We start from the raw sequence: 17,500 nt of genomic DNA on the forward strand, positions 1-17,500 counted from the left end.
TGTGGGATTACAGTGGTCAGTCCAATTACGCTGAGATAAACTCTCATGTGTGTGAAAGAGAGAGAGAAGGAGTTGGCTGGGCTTTGGAGATTTTGTGTAATTGCAAGTATCGAATATTTTGCCCTTTTTGAGAGAGTGTGTTTTTTTAACCCTGTTTTGTGTGTAGCATGTGTGTGTTTGTACGTTTTTGTATGTGTGAGTGTTGTGTGTATTTATTGGTGCGTGCGTATGAATGTGTTTCGTAATTTTCCATTCGCTTACATTGCTTTGCTCAATCCAGACCATGCTGCTTGTGTTTGCACATGTGTATGTTTGTGTGTGTGTGTGCGTGCGCGCGTACGTGCATGGGCGCGTGCGTGTGTATTGGTGTGTGCGTGTGAATGTGTTTCATCATTTTCCGTTTGCTTCCATTGCTTTTCGTAATCCAGACCATGCTGTTTGTGTTTGCACGTGTGTGTTTGCTTGCACCTGTGTGTGTGTCTGTGTGTGTGTGTGTATGTGTTTCTATGCAGGTGTGTCAACGTGTTTGTTGATCAACGTGTTTTATGATCTGAGTATTTGTTGTTTGCGTACATAAGTGTAAGATTCAGCCTCCGGCATGCTGCAGCAATGCACTGTGTGGTTCAGTGAGCGTACGCATGTTGTTAAGTCCGCTCAGCTGTCGTATGAGATCACAGCACAAGCATTGTGTCGATGTGAGCTACTCATCGAGCTATGCTAACAGCCTATTTGTAGCTCATCTTGATGAAACAGCCCATCTCGGCAGAACCATGGCACACCCGGCCTACGCTGTGTTCCACGCTCCCAGACCTCGCCACCGCAGGTGGCTGAGGAGCTCTGGGACCAATTGACCATAATCCACCCAGGAGACCAGATAGGTCCCATGCCAGGTCGAACTGAGCTGCCATGTTATGCATGTAACAGCCTAGTGGTAGCTCATATTGACGAATCAGCCCATCTCGATAGATGAACAATAGCACACCCAATGTTGTGCTCCCCCACTAGGGTTGTCGTACAGGGGGGTGAAGTGTGACTGAGTCACCAGGGCCCTATTTATGTAAGGGGCCCACACAGAGTCAGATTTATGCACATGTATGCCTTGGGACGGCACATTGGGGCTGATTGTACATACAGTAGGGCCCCTAATTTGCTGCTACGCCCCTGTCCCCCACCACAGGTGTCCAATGGGCCTTGGGACCAATTGACCAGAATCTGCCCAGGAGACCAGATAAGCCCCAAGCCCAGTGACGTCATTCGCTAGTACAGATAGGCCCCTACGCACCCAAACACATCTGCACTGGAAGCTGAGTTTGACCAAAAGCCAGCACAATTGCTTTTGAAGTTTAATGGCGTTTTGATTGCGGAGTCGATTTTTCTTCTGCTGCATATCACGTTATTAGAACAATTTTGGCTAAGTGCTTCAGCATTGCATGCATAAATGAACTGATATGTCAGACTGACTGTACATTCACTATCGGAAAATATTAAAGTGCCTTCATGCCTGTTACTCATAACACGGACAGTGGTCATGATGTTAAACAATAACCATCAATCATGCTCACGATTATACTTTAAAATGTTATGGGTGTAAGTAAATCTTCCAGTTCTAATTGGTTACCACTGAACTGTATCATAATTCATTACCATGAAGTTTTTTTTTGACTCTGGTCAGTGTTTGACTGAATACATTTTTCACTCCCCCTACTTAAAGGTCCACTGTGTAGGATGGTGGCCAGAGTATGTATTGCAACTATGTTGTTCATTGAAACTATGCTGCCGATTGCCAAATTCGATCTTTTCTTGAATATGTATTACTAAGTAATAAACTAACATTTTTGAAGCTAAAAATGTCTATTTCTGGAAATTCAAAATGGCAGACATGGAGAAGACTGTGTATGAAAAGTGCTCCCAATCATAATGAATACTTAGAGTCTGATGGTGGTGGTGAAGTTTTATGAAAAGGGTAACATTTGTTAATGGGTATCATGAATTCTGGAAATAAATTGCTACAAATATTACATAGTGCATCTTTAAGACCTTATGTATCTAGGGCAGTGTTTCCCAACCAGGGGTACGTGTACCACTAGGGGTACGCGAGCACAGTGCAGGGGGTACTTGGAAAAATTTTATTTTAACAAATGCATGGTGCATAGTCACACTGCAATAAAGAAGGTGCTGTAAAACATGAGTTTGGGGGTACTCATGGCACAACGAAAAGGCTTAGGGGGTACATGACACAAAAAAGGTTGGGAAACACTGATCTAGGCGTTGCTGTGGTGCAGGCCCTGACCATGAATAGACATGCATGCACATGGAGACCCAGGTTCGAGTCCGGCCTGGGTCATATCTCCATCCTACCCTTTGTCTTTCTCCCATTCATTTTTTGTCTCCATATTTGACTATCCTACCTAAATAAAGACTAAATTGCACAAAAGTATTTTTGAAAAAAAATGAAAGAAGAGCCTACATGTACTTATATGGATGGAGATAGGGCTAGAGGATAACATGGATAAAAAAACTGAAAGAAGAACCTCCATGTACTTCTATGGATAGGGAATGATGTTTACCATTGTTGAGGTAATGTGTTGTGACAGTGTTGTGTCTACTTATTCTTGTTGCAACTGTAGTAGAGCATTTTATTCTGAAACAAAAGAAGATGTTACAACAGTCTGGCACATCTGCTGGGACTGCTGCTCCTCTACACAAAAGACAATCATCATGGCAGCACTACAGCCAAGGCAGCTGACAGGGGTAATGACAAATGGGCCAGTTGTCCCAGGCCCAGGGAGAGGGGGTTGTTACATTGTATGTAATGAAAAGTAAGGGGCCTTTCAGATTACTTTGTCCTGGGCCCGGCTAAAGCTGTCATTGGCTCCGACTACAACAGCAGCCTAATATGGGCACCAGGGAAAGAGACTGTTGCCTTTGGCCGGGCACAGGACAAAGCCTTCTGAAAGGGCCCCAAACCCAATACATACAATAATATGACGACTCAATTCTGGGCCTCACTAAACTGACCCTGTTTGTCTTCCCGCTTGTGCTTCCCTGGATGTGTGGAGAGGAGAGGAGAGGAGACCGTTGGCTTCAGATCCAAATCCCTGTTAGCATAAGCGCCTGTGTCTGTTAGGGATTGGTACGCTACAGCCAGAGATTCTTTAAGTATAGAGATATGCCAATGTAATAGGTTGCTATGGGCACCTAACATGACCAGGTTCCGGTCTGCCTAAAGGGGCGTGTCATAATGCTCCTAGCATTGAATAGAACAGTCCTTAGGTCTGCCTAGGTCTGCCTAAAGGGGGATTCCCCCCCCATCCCCCTTGCAATAATAGAACCCGGGAACAATGGGCCAATGGAACCTCTCTCTTTCTTCTCTCTCTGGTACAGCTTCTTCTTCCCTTCTCCACTTTGCTGCAAGCTGTGTTCAGTGTTGCAGAGTGGCCTTGACAGTCCTTCCTTCCTGCCCAGAGCCAGTGGGGTTTGTTTCTACTCTTGTACTCCTGGACAGTGGCCGACAGCACTCCATCAGCACATGTGTGTCACAGTCTGTGTGTCAGACTGCGTATGTGTGTGTCTGTGTGTGTATCTGAATCTGAGTCTGTGTCTGTGTGTCAGACTCTGTGTGTGTATGTGTGCGTGCCAGTGTTAATTTCGTCAACCACGACGATGACGAAAATATTTCGTCAACGCCCCTTTTTCCCTTGACGATGACGAGACGATGACGCACTAAAAATTGCCTCAAGCAAATCAAAATATGACGAAAATAAAAATATATTGTCGTCAAGGAGACTAAGACGAGACGAAATTTACAAGCCATGGACGAATGGACATTAAAAATATATAATTATTTATAATTAATTTGTAATTGTAATATAGGCCTAAGTGTCTTGAACTTCATAGGTGATTGCGCGCTCACGCTGTGTTGCCTCGCTTGTATCTGCTGGCAGCCAATGCATGGCGCGGCTCAGTCAGTAGTTCTGTAGCCTAGTAGTTCAGTGAGTCCATTTAAGTTGAGTTTAGGTCCTAAAACATTCCCAGAGAAAGAGAAAAAATAGCCGACGTTGAGAGAAGTGTTCATTTTGAAACATGTTCAACAACCCTCTTATCCATGACGAAGACATGTGTTTCTGCAGTAGGTAATGACAGTCGCGCCAATCCTCCTCTGATACTGTCATTCTAAACCTCCTCGAGCTTCCACTATTCTCTTTTTCACGTAGGCTGTCTTAGCCCGGCGTTCGTTGTCTGTTCTTTTTTTGTAATGTTTGCTATATTTGTTGTTTAACCATATGAGTAGGCAGCAAGCAAATCATGAAGGTCGGATTTGTGAATTTATTTAAATCAGTCACCGCGGGAGCGCGCGCCAGCAGGGGGAAAGTTGGCCTGTCTAAAGTAACAGAGGCTACTGTAGTCTAGTTTAGAAAAGAATCAATGGATGGGCGATCGCTAAGGAGTTTTAAACTGTTGAGATTTGAAACTTGTTCTCGTCGAGAGCAACGCTAAAAGACCCAAGGAAGTCGACAGCATTTCCGTGCGTCTTCAGCGTTTTCCTAAGTTCCAAAAACTCTTTCCAGGTCATGCTTATCGAGCCTCGACACCCCCGACAAACAAAACAGCATTAGTGTTTAAATATTTGTATGTGCGTGTCCTTTCTATCGTCCAGTCTGCATACCCCTGCCTAACTATTTTTCCTGGGACTTTTGCAGGGCATACGAAGTGGGCTCGCGCAATCTATTTAAGCCTATTCCACACATGCCGCACGAGTCATTATCGTTCTCGGCTCGCATTGCCAATTGAAAACAAAAACCGCTAACTTGCATAATCTAACATCAGCAGTATTTTATCTGACTCGTGGTCATCGGGAAGCCACTATCAGGGAGACTTCTTGAACTTCATGCAGACTTGGGATGTCTGGTCTTCCCACTGCCGGCAATCTGCAGGCTTTAAGTCCCGCGGTCAGGTGAAGAAGAGCATGTAGCTTCCTCCGTGATCAAACTCAAAATGAAATATAATATGCAGCAGCTTCTAATGCACGAGAGAGAGAGAGAGAGAGAGAGAGAGAGAGAGAGAGAGAGAGAGAGAGAGAGAGAGAGCGAGCGCAGCCTGCACCTGGATGTGTGTGTGATGCTCTTTTGCTCTATGATGTTGAAATTACTGATTTGGGTTTTGGTGGAAAATGACCAAGTAACAAGGTGAATATTTGCTGCTATAGGCAATATTAGTTATACTTTGTGAAATAACAATAGCCATTGTAGGTTATTTATTTTACACAATATTGACTAAAATGACAAAAAATTGAAATGTTGACTAAAATTTGAAATGTTGACTAAAATGACTAAAATGACTAAAATTTGACTATGACTAAAATTGATTTTCGTCATTTTGACTAAGACTAAGACTAAATTTGGAAGGCAATGACTAAAATATGACTAAGACTAAAATTGATTTTCGTCATTGTGACTAAGACTAAGACTAAATCAAAAAAAGCTGACGAAATTAACACTGGTGCGTGTGCGTGTGTGTGTGTGTGTGTGTGTGCGTGCACGTGCACGTGCACGCGCGTGCTCGTGTGTGTCTGTGAGTGTGTGTGCGAGTGTGTCTGTGTGCGTATGTCTGTGTGTGTGCATCTTTTCCTGTGTGTCAGTGTGTGTGTGTTTATGTGTGAGTGCATCTGCGTGCGTGCGTGCGTGCGTGCGTGCGTGTATGAGTGCGTCTGTGTGTGTGTGTGTGTGTGTGTGTGTGTGTGTGTGTGTGTGTGTGTGTGTGTGTGTGTGTGTGTGTGTGTGCGTTTATGCGTGTGCGTGTGTGTGTGTGTCTGTGAGTACCTGTGAAACATGTGTAGTCACTCATGCGTCCCTCATTCAGTTGTCCGAGGCGAGTGTGTGCCCATGCTGTCATCTGATTGGGCAAGAGGTATGTGGCCGTCCAAACCACACTCTTTATACGCTCTGCAGAAAACTCGGAGCAGACAGAGAGAGAGGGTTTTGCCACAAGGGCCTGGGCCATGTCTTTGCTTGTTTTCAGTTCGCAGATGAGTTTGTTTAACCTTGCTAAACGTGGCCATGCTGCGTGTGTCCCCTCAGGTTGTTAAATGGACATTTATGTTGCCTTTGTCCCCGTGAACATGTCACACATGCATTGTATGCGCAGTGCACACATACACATACACATGCAAACACACACACACACACACACACACACACACACACACACACACACACACACACACACACACACACACACACACACACACACACACACACACACACACGAACACATGTCTTTGCTTGTTGTGGAGATGAGTTTGTTTAACCTTGCTGAACATGGCAGTGCTGTGTCCTCAGGTTGTAGCATGGACATTCGGCATTCCTGTGTCCTGCACCTAAATACAGTATGTCACGCATGATTGCATGCACACATGCTATGTATACACACATACATACACATACACACACACACACACACACACACACACACACACACACACACACACACACACACACACACGTACAAATGCACACACACACACACACACACACACACACACACACACACACACACACACACACACACACACACACACACACACACACACACACACACACACAGATATGAACACAGACATAAGGCATAAATGGACTCAGACATAAGGCATAAATGGACACAGACGGAGATATACAGTGCCCCACACAGGGAGAGACAGGAGGAGATATGCCTCAGGATATTACAGTGTTTTAACTTTCTTGGCTCTCTGCCATTTTCCCCCGCTGCTGTCTCCTTATGGCCCCTCTACTCTTGGAAGTTTCTGAAAGTCTGGAAGGTTCTGTGGCTCCCTTGTACACTTCAGCTCGCTCTCGCTCTCTCTCTCTCGCTCTCTCTCTCTCTCTGTCTCTGTCTCTGTCTCTGTCTCTGTCTCTCTCTCTCTCTCTCTCTCTCTCTCTCTCTCTCTCTCTCTCTCTCTCTCTTTTGCTTTTAGAAGTTTCTGGATGTCTGGAAGGTTCTGTGTCCATGTTTATTGACTGTATTTTGGGGGGTGGGAGGCATTTGAGAGTTGGGGAGTCAGTGTTCAGACAAAGTCTGCAGACTATTTTTATGTCCTTGTTTTGAGACTTTATGGGGATGGGGGTAAAGATGGGTGTTGAGAGTAGGGGCCAGGCAAAGATACACAATGTGTTGACTATTCTGTGTTCATGTTTGTTGATTGTTGTTTTTGGGGGTTGGGATGGCGATGGGAGAGTTGGGAGGGGAGGAGAGTTGGGACAAAGACTGTGTGTAGACTATTTTATGTTCTTTGTTTCAAGAACATGTAGTATCCCCATACAGCTTCCAAACAAGACTCGGGGAACATGGGGTGTTGTTGAGTTGTGAAGCGAAGCAGACAAAGCCTATGCAGACCATTCTGTATTGGTACCCCATTGTACAGTAATTGTTGTCCAGTCTCCACTTAGCTGACCCAGACACACAAGTTGCCAGGAACCCAAGCCGGCAGTGTTGGGCAACGTGGCTGTGAGCGTTGACTGTCATCAGCCTTGTCACTATTACAGTATAGTGCAGGGTACAGCCATGGGCTAGATGGCAGTACAGCTTCACACAACAAGTCCTCTTTATGGGGGCACTGATGAGAATGAGAATGAGGTGCCTCAGAGGTTGATTATGGGTTCCTTTTTATACGGCCCAATTTCCTCGCCTTCAACACTTCCTTTGCCTTTTGTTGTGCCTGGGAGGGAGAGCCGGGAATTGCAAGACACTACATGGTCTCCAGTGATGGCTTAAACAGGCCTGGCAGTAGCAGTAAAGCTGTGTCCATGGACGTCACTTCTCAATGTGTACTCGTTGAGAAATATCAATCAGCAGGATGTGTGTGCCCCAGATGTGCAAGGCGTAAGGATGCGAGAAAAGAAGAGATGCAATATTCTGGGGTTGAGTTAAAAATAGTTTCACTTTCGGTGGGGTGCCATGGCGCGGTGGGTAGGGATGCAAACGCTGAATTGATTAATCGACTTTAATCGATCAATGCATTAATCGATTAAAAAACATTAATCACAATTAATCGACAATTCAACTGACAAGAGACCCAGGTGAAATGGGCATGTGAAGAGTGTGTATGAAGAGGGGTGTGAATAGTGGGAATATTTAAATCACCTTTGGATTAATGAATTGAAATAGAATTAATTTAAATATGGTATTTTATCTAAATTTTGTATTCAAATGTTTAGATTTAGTAGGTTTTTTTCAAGAAACATTGAGATTTCGAGGGGAAAACGCGGCTTATCAATTAATCGTAAGTCGATCAATAAGGCTGTCAACTAATGATTAATGAATTAATCGATAATTTGCATCCCTAGTGGTGGGCTAGGGTGCTGTGGAGTGGGTCTGGGGATCTTGGTGTGAGTCTGACCCATGGTCATTTCCCAATCCATTCCCCATTTCTCTCCCTGTAATCATGTCCTGTCATTCTTTCAAATTCCAGTCCTAATTAAACCCAAAATTTCTTATGAATAAAAATAACTTTTGTTCAAGTAGTTAATTGTGCTGTGTGTGGATGTTGCTTAAATCCAGGTTCAGAGAGGTACATTGCTAATGGTCCATTCAGTGCATATCTAGCTAGCAGTTCCGCTCAGAGACACAGAAAGCTGCATCCATTTACCTGGAGGAGATACTGAGGAGGATGAAAGGAGCTCTCTCCAAATCAGTCTGTTTTCACCTCTTATGGGGCCTACGTATATGTCTCCCCCCCTCCCCCCACATACACACACACCTCGTGGCCCGGCTAAATCCCTTCCATTATCATCACTGCCCTGTTTTGGTAGGGAGGCCTTCATTACGCCTGGCCTCTTTTTTCCACCTCCCCAGGGGCTGCCATTTCTCAAGAGGCTGTCAGAAGTGGTCTTGGGTTTAAGGGTTGGGCCAGGGCTGGACTGGGGGAGTAAAAGGGTCCAGGCACTTTTGGCTTAAACAGGCCCCTCATAATTAGTGGTGCAAAACTGACTCACTGGTGGGCCCCGCACTGTCGTTTAAAAAAAAAAAAAAAAAAAAAAAATCAAAATAGGGCCCTACATCGGTGTGGACCGGGAAATGCCCGCTATGCCAGATGGCCAATCCAGCCCTGTGTTGGGCCTTCCATAGGACTTTCTCTGCTCCTTCCTTCTCGCTGCTGGCCAACTGCATCCAATTTTTTGGGTCCGCGGCCAGCAGATGTCTTTCATCTGAGTGTCATTGCTCTCCACCGCGGCGCTTAATCCATTTATCCTCTCACTGTCTGCGGAGCCTTTATGAGGAAAGGGTTTACATCTGCGGACTATGTATGGAGTAATTATCATCTTGCTGCGTTTGATCTTGTAGCCGAGGGCTCCCCTGCACACTCCAGTGCTCTCTCTCTCCCTCTCTCGCGCGCTCTCTCGAACACGCACTCTCGCACGCGCTCTCTCTCTCTCTCTCTCTCTCTCTCTCTCTCTCTCTCTCTCTCTCTCTCTCTCTCTCTCTCTCTCTCTCTCTCTCTCTCTCTCTCTCTGCCTCCTCCCTGCCCCATTTCCACTCACCCCTTCCCACCTTCCACCCCCCCCGGCCCCCCAACCACACCACACAAAGCTGACCTCCATGTTCAAACGTGTCCTGACGTCAGTGCCGGCCACTGATACATTTCAGCACGTCAGCTCATTAAGTCGTCAGATGGGCCGCGTGGCGTATGTGTGATGCGTACGAGGGAAACACAGCAAGCCAGTTCATTTCAGTCTGCCGGCTAAAAGGTCCAGGGGATGACATGACGGAGGCTGCGGCTTTAAAAATAGATCAGAGTCCGATGAAGTGTGTGTGGACTCAGTTTGGCATGTGATATTGTCAAAAGAAAAAGAAAGCTTATGGTGTGTCTTGGTTAATACTTTTCACCTGGGGATTTTGAATAGCGTGTGTGTGTGCTTGCGTGTAGGTATGGGTGCGTGCACACATGCGTGTTTGTGTGTGTGTGTGTGTGTGTGTGCTTGCGTGTAGGTATGGGTGCGTGCACACATGCGTGTTTGTGTGTGTGTGTGTGTGTGTGTGTGTGTGTGTGTGTGTGTGTGTGTGTGTGTGTGTGTGTGTGTGTGTGTGTGCACGCGTGCGCATGTATATGTGTGTGTGTGTGTGTGTGTGTGTGTGTGTGTGTGTGTGTGTGTGTGTGTGTGTGTGTGTGTGTGTGTGTGTGTGTGTGTGTGTGTGTGCGCGCGTGCGCGCATGAGTGTCTGCGTGTGTGTGCATGCATGTGTGTGTTGATGTTCTTCAAGTGGTCATAGAAGTCAGACTACTTCATTAAGTGATCATTCTCTGATGGACTAATGCTGATTAATAATGTGCAGTGCTCAGACAGAATGGCGAACAGATGTTGCCTGTCAACACGGACCATAACCAAGCATGTTGTCACGGAAATAACAGAAACGTGTTCCATGTGTTTTCAGTTATGATATTAATACGCATTTGCATAAAAGAGTCTTTTTTCCCCCTGTACCGTAGCTTTGGCCCATGGTACAGTATTTGTTTTGTGTGTGCAGAAACATTGCAGTGTCCTTTGCACCTACCTGTAGAGAAGGAAAATATTTTACTTTTTAGAACACTTGAGAGGCCATATACTTATAATGTATTGTTGGTCATGCCTCACTTTCTCAATTTATTTACTTTTTTTCTAAAATTACTTTTATTTCTTTTGTAGTCCAATTTTCAATTTCCATTGTTTTAAAGTTAACTACTTACTGGCTAGTTTTAATTTGTTTAGTTTAGTCCTTTACTTTTAGTCCTACTGTAGGTTTGATTTTTGTGATACACTGTATGACAACAGGCACTTCAAACTTTTTTTTAAGGTTAACATACTATGAGAAAGAGTCGCATTGAAGAAATAATTGCTTCATTTTAGTTAGCTTTCCATTGTTTATTTTTTATTTAGTTTTAGTTTTTAATAAGCAGATGCTTTTATTTTGGACAAAAATAATATTTCCAGTGCTTGGGTTAGTTTTCACTGATTCCAAAAGACCTAGTCCTGAGATAAAGCCCTAAGTCCCTAGGTGGTAGGACTGCATGTTAAGGGAAAGTGAGAGTGATTGCACGTGAGTGAGTGTTTCTGGTGTGCATTTGATTGTCTGGGAGGGCAAGCCAGGCTGCGGTGAGACAGTGAAAGATCTCTACATGGGTGGAGGATGAGGATGTGAGGGCAGGGATGAGCTCACTGCTTTCGCTTGGGTGGGCTGCCATCCATCCCAGCAGCTCTGGTACAGTACATGAACGCACAGGAAAAAAACTCCACACTTAGAGAGTAATCTGAGGCTAAATACAATCAAGAATATGTTAAATCGACTCTCTCAGTGTTGAATTAACGCTGCATTTTTTTTTTACTGTGCAGCATGCAGCCATCCAGCCCTGTTGCTGCTGTTACTGCGCTGCTCAGCTCCCAAGACTGTTAAGCCCCAGGAGGCTTCTCTTTGTAACGTTCAGCTGCGGTTTTGTGGCGAGGTACTTGACTGTCTTTTCAGCAGGCTGCCTTATTGCTGCAGTTTTCACAACCTGACTTGAAACGAGTTGATGTCTCTTTCTTTCTTCTTCTTAGTCTCTGAACCGTGTGAAGGGGATGACCTTATTTGAGACCCATTTTGTTTTCCTGTTCTTCTTTGTTTCTCTAGTTGATCTCATTCTGTCATATATACTCAGCAATCCCAGAATCATGTTCGAATGTTTTTTTTTTTTTTTCTAAGATGTACGAGGAGGAAAGCCTTCGTTGACCCTTGTCTTTCATTGGACATTTCCTACTGGGAGTGGCTCATAAAATCATTTGCCCAGTCAAAAGCGATCCATATATGCTCAACATGTTTCGCTTTCTTTTCGTATGGCTGGAGATTACTGTTTACATGTCATAAATAAACTTAATTTAGCCCAAGAAGCCAAAAGGGAATTCGATGCCTTTGTCTGGCAGACCATGCCATTTCACATTACATGAATGCAGAGCATGAAAAACTGCAGTGCACACAGCGCAGGAACTCACTTGCTTGTTTGAACTCAAGCCATGCCGATATAATTAAAGTGGTGAGGTAATGCAGAGGAGCACGGTGCATTTAGGGTTAGCCTCTAATGATGCATGTGACGGACACAAACAGAGACCAGCCAGAAGCCCCTGAGTATTTCACTATACGATGTGAACGTGCATCACTGATGGAAGATCTTATCCCTTCATGATAGCTGGCAAAGAACTGGTGTCTGGGGAGACATGGCGCTCTGTTGGAGAGCTGCTGAGCTCATCTTCGGGCCGTGTGAATTGCATCCCTTTGGACATACGTACAGTAACCTGAAATTACCCAGCGAAAAACACTAAGCCCAGAAGACACTACGTGTCGCCAGTCCAAGATGGTTGTCTTTTTTTTCAGAGAAGATGTTCTGCACTGACCAGGAAAGTTTGAGTCATCCTCCTTTGTCATCTGTTCTCTCGTCCTTTTTCAGCATGGCGTTGGTTGCGTTGATACTTATCAAGCGGACTTCTGGGATAGTGAGAAAATGATGATTGAAGGCAGGACACGCCAGATCTTTCAGAGGACTTGGACTTGGTCTTAGGCCTCTCCATTAGCACTGTCAGACCCTGGTTTCAGCTTTGGCCTGGTCCTCACTGACACAAACTAAATCCCTAACTAAAGCAGACATGTGTGTGTGCTCTAAATTAAGAGACACTAAATAAAGAGGACACCTTGGCTGCATGTGTGTTGGAGATCTCTACGTCAACAGGTCTTTGAGGTACTTATTTCGACTGAATCACCTCTTGCCCTCATTCAGCTGGACTAACTGACAAACTATGTCAGCATGCGTCAGTGGAAGCCATAGCACAATTACCAAAATCAGACATCGATTGATGTTCAGATGCAAAAAAAATCCCAATGCTGTCATATTTCATGAATATCTTCAATAAAGTCATGAAAGGCAAACAAACTCTTTGCAATAATAGTTTGCTATTGAAGTTATGGCTAGAATGAAATGCCAAAAAACATGATGAAAGGATGTGTGTGGCCTACAGATATCAAGTGTCTTTCTGGTGATTGTTTCAGAGAGAAGAGGAAATTACAGGCCTGGCAAGGACATTTGGTTGTTTTTAGCAAATCAACCAATCAATAGTGAATAATATTGCTTGGTTTTGCTTCATCCTCTAAGAAAAATCTTGCCCGTTTTACTTTTAAGATAGTTGAAATAGACATTGTGCATTCGTGCAAGTATTTGTACCATTCAAGATTTGTGGCTTTAGGCTAATGGCTTGGATTAGGTTTCTGGACTTTCTTACCTGTCAAAATAATCCAAAAACAGTTGCAAACATTACATAGAAAATTCAGAAATGGTGCTTTTGAGCTGAATGAATGAATAATGAATAAACGGAACCGAAAGAAATACTTAATTTGGGCTGCAGTGTGTTGTGGTGTTTCGTGCTGCACAGCATTGCCATGAAAATTACATGACAATTATTGTCAGGCTCCATACCATTGGTACGAATCTGTGGAACCAACGGTTGGCGTTCAAACTGTTCTAACTGTACCATATGTAACAGCCTGCTTATTCAATGAGAATATTCAAACCAGGGCTTCGAACCGGTTCAAGGAACGAAAACGAAAACCAGGAACTTTTTGTATTTTACAGGGAACAGAAACAAAACCGGAAACGTTATTATTTTTTATGTTCTGGAACGGGAACACTTATTTAAAAATAATGGTAACCGGTTAATACCGGTTAATACCGTTCCTCAAACAAACAAAAAAAGTCATTATTTGCCTGCGCACGTTACCATGGCGACTGAGGTTCACGTCCTGTGTGACATCAGACATTCTCTGACTGAATGGAGAGAGAGCTGTAGATTACAAAGTCTTCACTCCACATCTTAATTAAGAGAAACCACTGTCATACAAAAGGACAGAGTTTGCATTGCATTATTGTAAGACATTGCAGGGAAGCGCGTGCAAAGCGCACCGACAATGTTCGGCATTATTGGGCATCCATGGCCGCTTCAAATATGCACAAACTCACAATGTCCATCATAGTGCTCCCCGTTACCCAAGTCAGCGTGGAGCGCACATTTTCATCATTGAGGTTTATTCTCTGCTTCTCCGCTTAGGTCGTCCCTGAATGACAAAATTCTGGAGGATATTCTTTTCATCCGCTTGAATAAACAGTTTTGAATGTAGGCTGACTCATTTGCACTTCCGTCTTTCTTTTTTAACGTCAGTTAGGCCTATGGGGAGTAATCAGATTAGATTAGATTAGATTGCCTTTATTGTACCTGATGGGAAATTTGTTTTCACCACTGTCAGACATATTACAAGCCAACATTAAGACATGAAACAGCTGACAGGAACGAAATTAACCGTTCCGGGAACAATATTTTTTGGTTCTAACCGGTTCGGGAACGTCAATTTATTGGCGGAACTCAGAACCGGAAACGTTATAATTCAGTTTCTGTTCCGAACGGAACGTTTGGAAAAAAATAACGGTTCAAAGCCCTGATTCAAACAGGAAAAAGCTCACACACAGATAGAGCATTTGTGATTGGACGACATATATTTTGTGTCCTTTTGAATGATCTCCGATATGCAGGCAAAAATATGTTCTGCTGCTAGGTAGATTCTTCTAGTCTGCTGGGCTATACTTACTGTAAATAGAACAAAAAGATAAAAGAATTGGGAGGTTAGATCCTCTCTTCAGCCGGAATTCATGACATTCATGCTTACTGTTACCAGACTTACAACTGCAGCAAATTGTTGGCGTCGACACTAATGAACCAGTGGACCTTGTTATCCAGGTCGTCCACTCACAATTGATCTTTTTCCATGCACATTTTCTTTTCCTAAGTGGACCTAACCAGCACTGGTATTCGTCAAGTCATCACATCACATTAAATTTGGCATCTTTTTGAGGTGAAATTTGTTGGAGAAAAAACAGAGCATGCTCATGAAGCTGGACAGGCTAGTTATTACTTTTTGTATGCAGAGAGGCACATTGTTGATCTTTTTTTTTCTTTTTAGCATGTTTTACGTCTGGTGCAGCCCATAACTATCCCCATCTAGTTGCTCTGTAAGTTGCTCTAGCTGCCCTGTTTTGATCTATTGTGTGCTGTCGATGCTGGTGGTTTTGCTCATGGTGGAGGTGGTAGTGATGGTGGTGGTGGTGGAATAGCAATGTGCCGGCTTGGGGTGCTGTGGTCTGTAAGAGCCCCCTGAAGACAAGGTTTTGGAACTGATGTCATTGCCCTTAGGATGGTAGGAGCTCGCCGTCATCGCAGTGCTGGTTCTGCCAGTAGTGGTGGCATAGCAGTGTGCCGGTTGTGGTTGGGGAGGGGGTGTTTTGAGAAGCAGTCACCACTTCTGGTTCGGCCAGTAGTGGTGGCATAGGGGGTAGGTGGCGTAGGGGGGAGGGGTGTTGTGGTCTGTAAGAGCCCCCAGAAGACCATGTTCTGCCAGCAGTGGCAGCTGGTGTCACTGCCCTGAGCCCTGAGGAGGATGGTGTGTGAGCTCCCCATCATGGCACTGCCAGCAAGCCATCTTCGGCAGGCACCCACCACCATTACATTATTTCCAACAGGATAAGTGAGGCCATGTTTTCTTCTTGTGAACTTGGCTAAAAACATGGCTCCAGTCCGTCTTTTGTTATTTTCCTCAGGCGTCTCATTGAGCTGTGCAGGACTTTCCACAGACAGACATGGTTGTCAGTGGGTGAAGAGAGGACAGCAATTTAAACCATGACAGCTTGTTCGTTCGTGCAATGCAGCTGTTTTTTGAGGCTAACAGAACCAGACACATACGACATGGTGTAGTGATCATCTGAAATTCAACGGAATGATGGTTCATTTAAGCCGTCGAAAGTAATGCTTCGTCTGTTTGTTGGTGTTTCAATCATAATATGGAAAGCCCATCAAATCCATGCCTTCCTCTTTGGCTGTGTTTAGCAGGGTTATAGAGGCACAGCATCCTTATGATCATGTGTAACTAATTACGTTTCTGTTAAGCTTTGTTTGGGTGATGTGGAGTTGTCCAGATTGTGTAGTTTAAGCCATACTCACAAAAATCCACACATAGATGCATATGCAGTCACATACACACACACAGTCACAGTCACAGACTCACACAGTCTCACTCACACACATATGCATAAGCTTGCACAGATACAGACAATATCCATACACATTCCCCAATACACAACGCTCATTCATAACACACACACCTCCCCCACTGGCACACACACATAAGTTCCTTCTTGGACGGCAGGCAGGGTGCAAGGCATCACCGTAGCAACACCATGACCTCTGTTCTCTTCTCCTGGTGAAAGCTTGTACCCCCACAGCCAACAGCCTCTACGTTTTCTTTTCTCTCATTCCCCCCCCCCCCTTTTTTTTCCAACTTGACTAATCATGTTTGTACCTCACCCCCCCACTCACTGATGATAGCTGCCTTACAGGCACTGGGACACTCGTAAAAGTGTGTCTACTTTGGCTTAATTGTGCGATGCTGAGACGTACCACATTAGGGGTTGGTGCGTGAGCTCATATGGAACAGATTTCCCAAGCAAGTGTTTGTGCCCTTTGTGGGGCATTAGGGCTTGTGCACACAGAGGTTTATTGTTTTGATTTCATCCATGATGAAAGTTATGAGGCAAAATTTTTGGATGCGGCACCTTCCCTTTCATGGCACGTGGAGCTCAGGGCCGCTGACAGCTTTGGCAGGCCCAAGACAAAGACATCTGAAAGGGCCCCCCACTCTATACATTCAATGTAATGAGAACCCAATTCTGGGCCCCCTCTGTCACTGGGCCCGGGACAATTGTCCCCTTTCTCCCCCCTGTCGACTTCCTTGCGTGGACCTCATGGTATTGTAAACTTTCAACAAGCCTGCAGAGCCAAAAACCCAACAAAACCCACAAAAACATGCTTTACGTTTCAGATGTTATTTATTTCCTATATGACTGTGCTTTTTGTGTGCATGTTTGTTCTGTCTGTCAGACAATGTTGCAAAGCTGCTTAGTTCTACTTGGGGTCATTCAAGGAGACACTATCGGACACATTGTAGATTTGAAAGCCTGATATGAAGTGTCCAACTTCTGTCCAACTACAGCCACTGTTGCATGGGGGGCCTGTAACCTGAAGTAGTTTTAGCATATGCTTCCTATTTTTATTTGTTTGATACTTCAGATAATGTTGAAAAACTATTTTGTGGCTCTCGGCTTTTCAAGGGCTTTTCCGGAGACACCATCACACACGTTGGAGATGAAAGCTATGATATGAAGAATCCAAACATCATCTGTGTACAGTCACCGTTGTGCAAAGGCAAAACTTTTGAAAAGTGTTGGCATGTTGTTGCCTTATGCTCTGGGTTTTTTTTTAACTCGTGATTTATGTTCTGTTTTTCCCTTGCCCTCATTCCCATCTCATTTCCTCACGACTTTACAGGGGAGTTGTTAATAGTTTATGCAAAGCCCGGCGGCTGTGTTTGTTCTGCACCGTGGTCGGCGAGAAATGTATAAGTTCTAA

At 44.5% G+C, this 17,500-nt stretch overlaps 2 protein-coding genes across 5 annotated transcripts in view; both read left to right on the forward strand.

Annotated features, from left to right (window-relative positions):
- Positions 1-17,500, forward strand: part of setx (senataxin) — a 1,003,984-nt gene that overhangs the window by 236,368 nt on the left and 750,116 nt on the right. The window lies entirely within an intron of this gene.
- The window catches only part of LOC134457895 (ras-specific guanine nucleotide-releasing factor RalGPS1-like), a 143,613-nt gene that overhangs the window by 90,432 nt on the left and 35,681 nt on the right, over positions 1-17,500 (forward strand). The window lies entirely within an intron of this gene.

The sequence above is a fragment of the Engraulis encrasicolus genome, chromosome 11, assembly GCF_034702125.1.
Source record: "Engraulis encrasicolus isolate BLACKSEA-1 chromosome 11, IST_EnEncr_1.0, whole genome shotgun sequence".
Classification (NCBI taxonomy): Eukaryota; Metazoa; Chordata; class Actinopteri; order Clupeiformes; family Engraulidae; genus Engraulis; species Engraulis encrasicolus.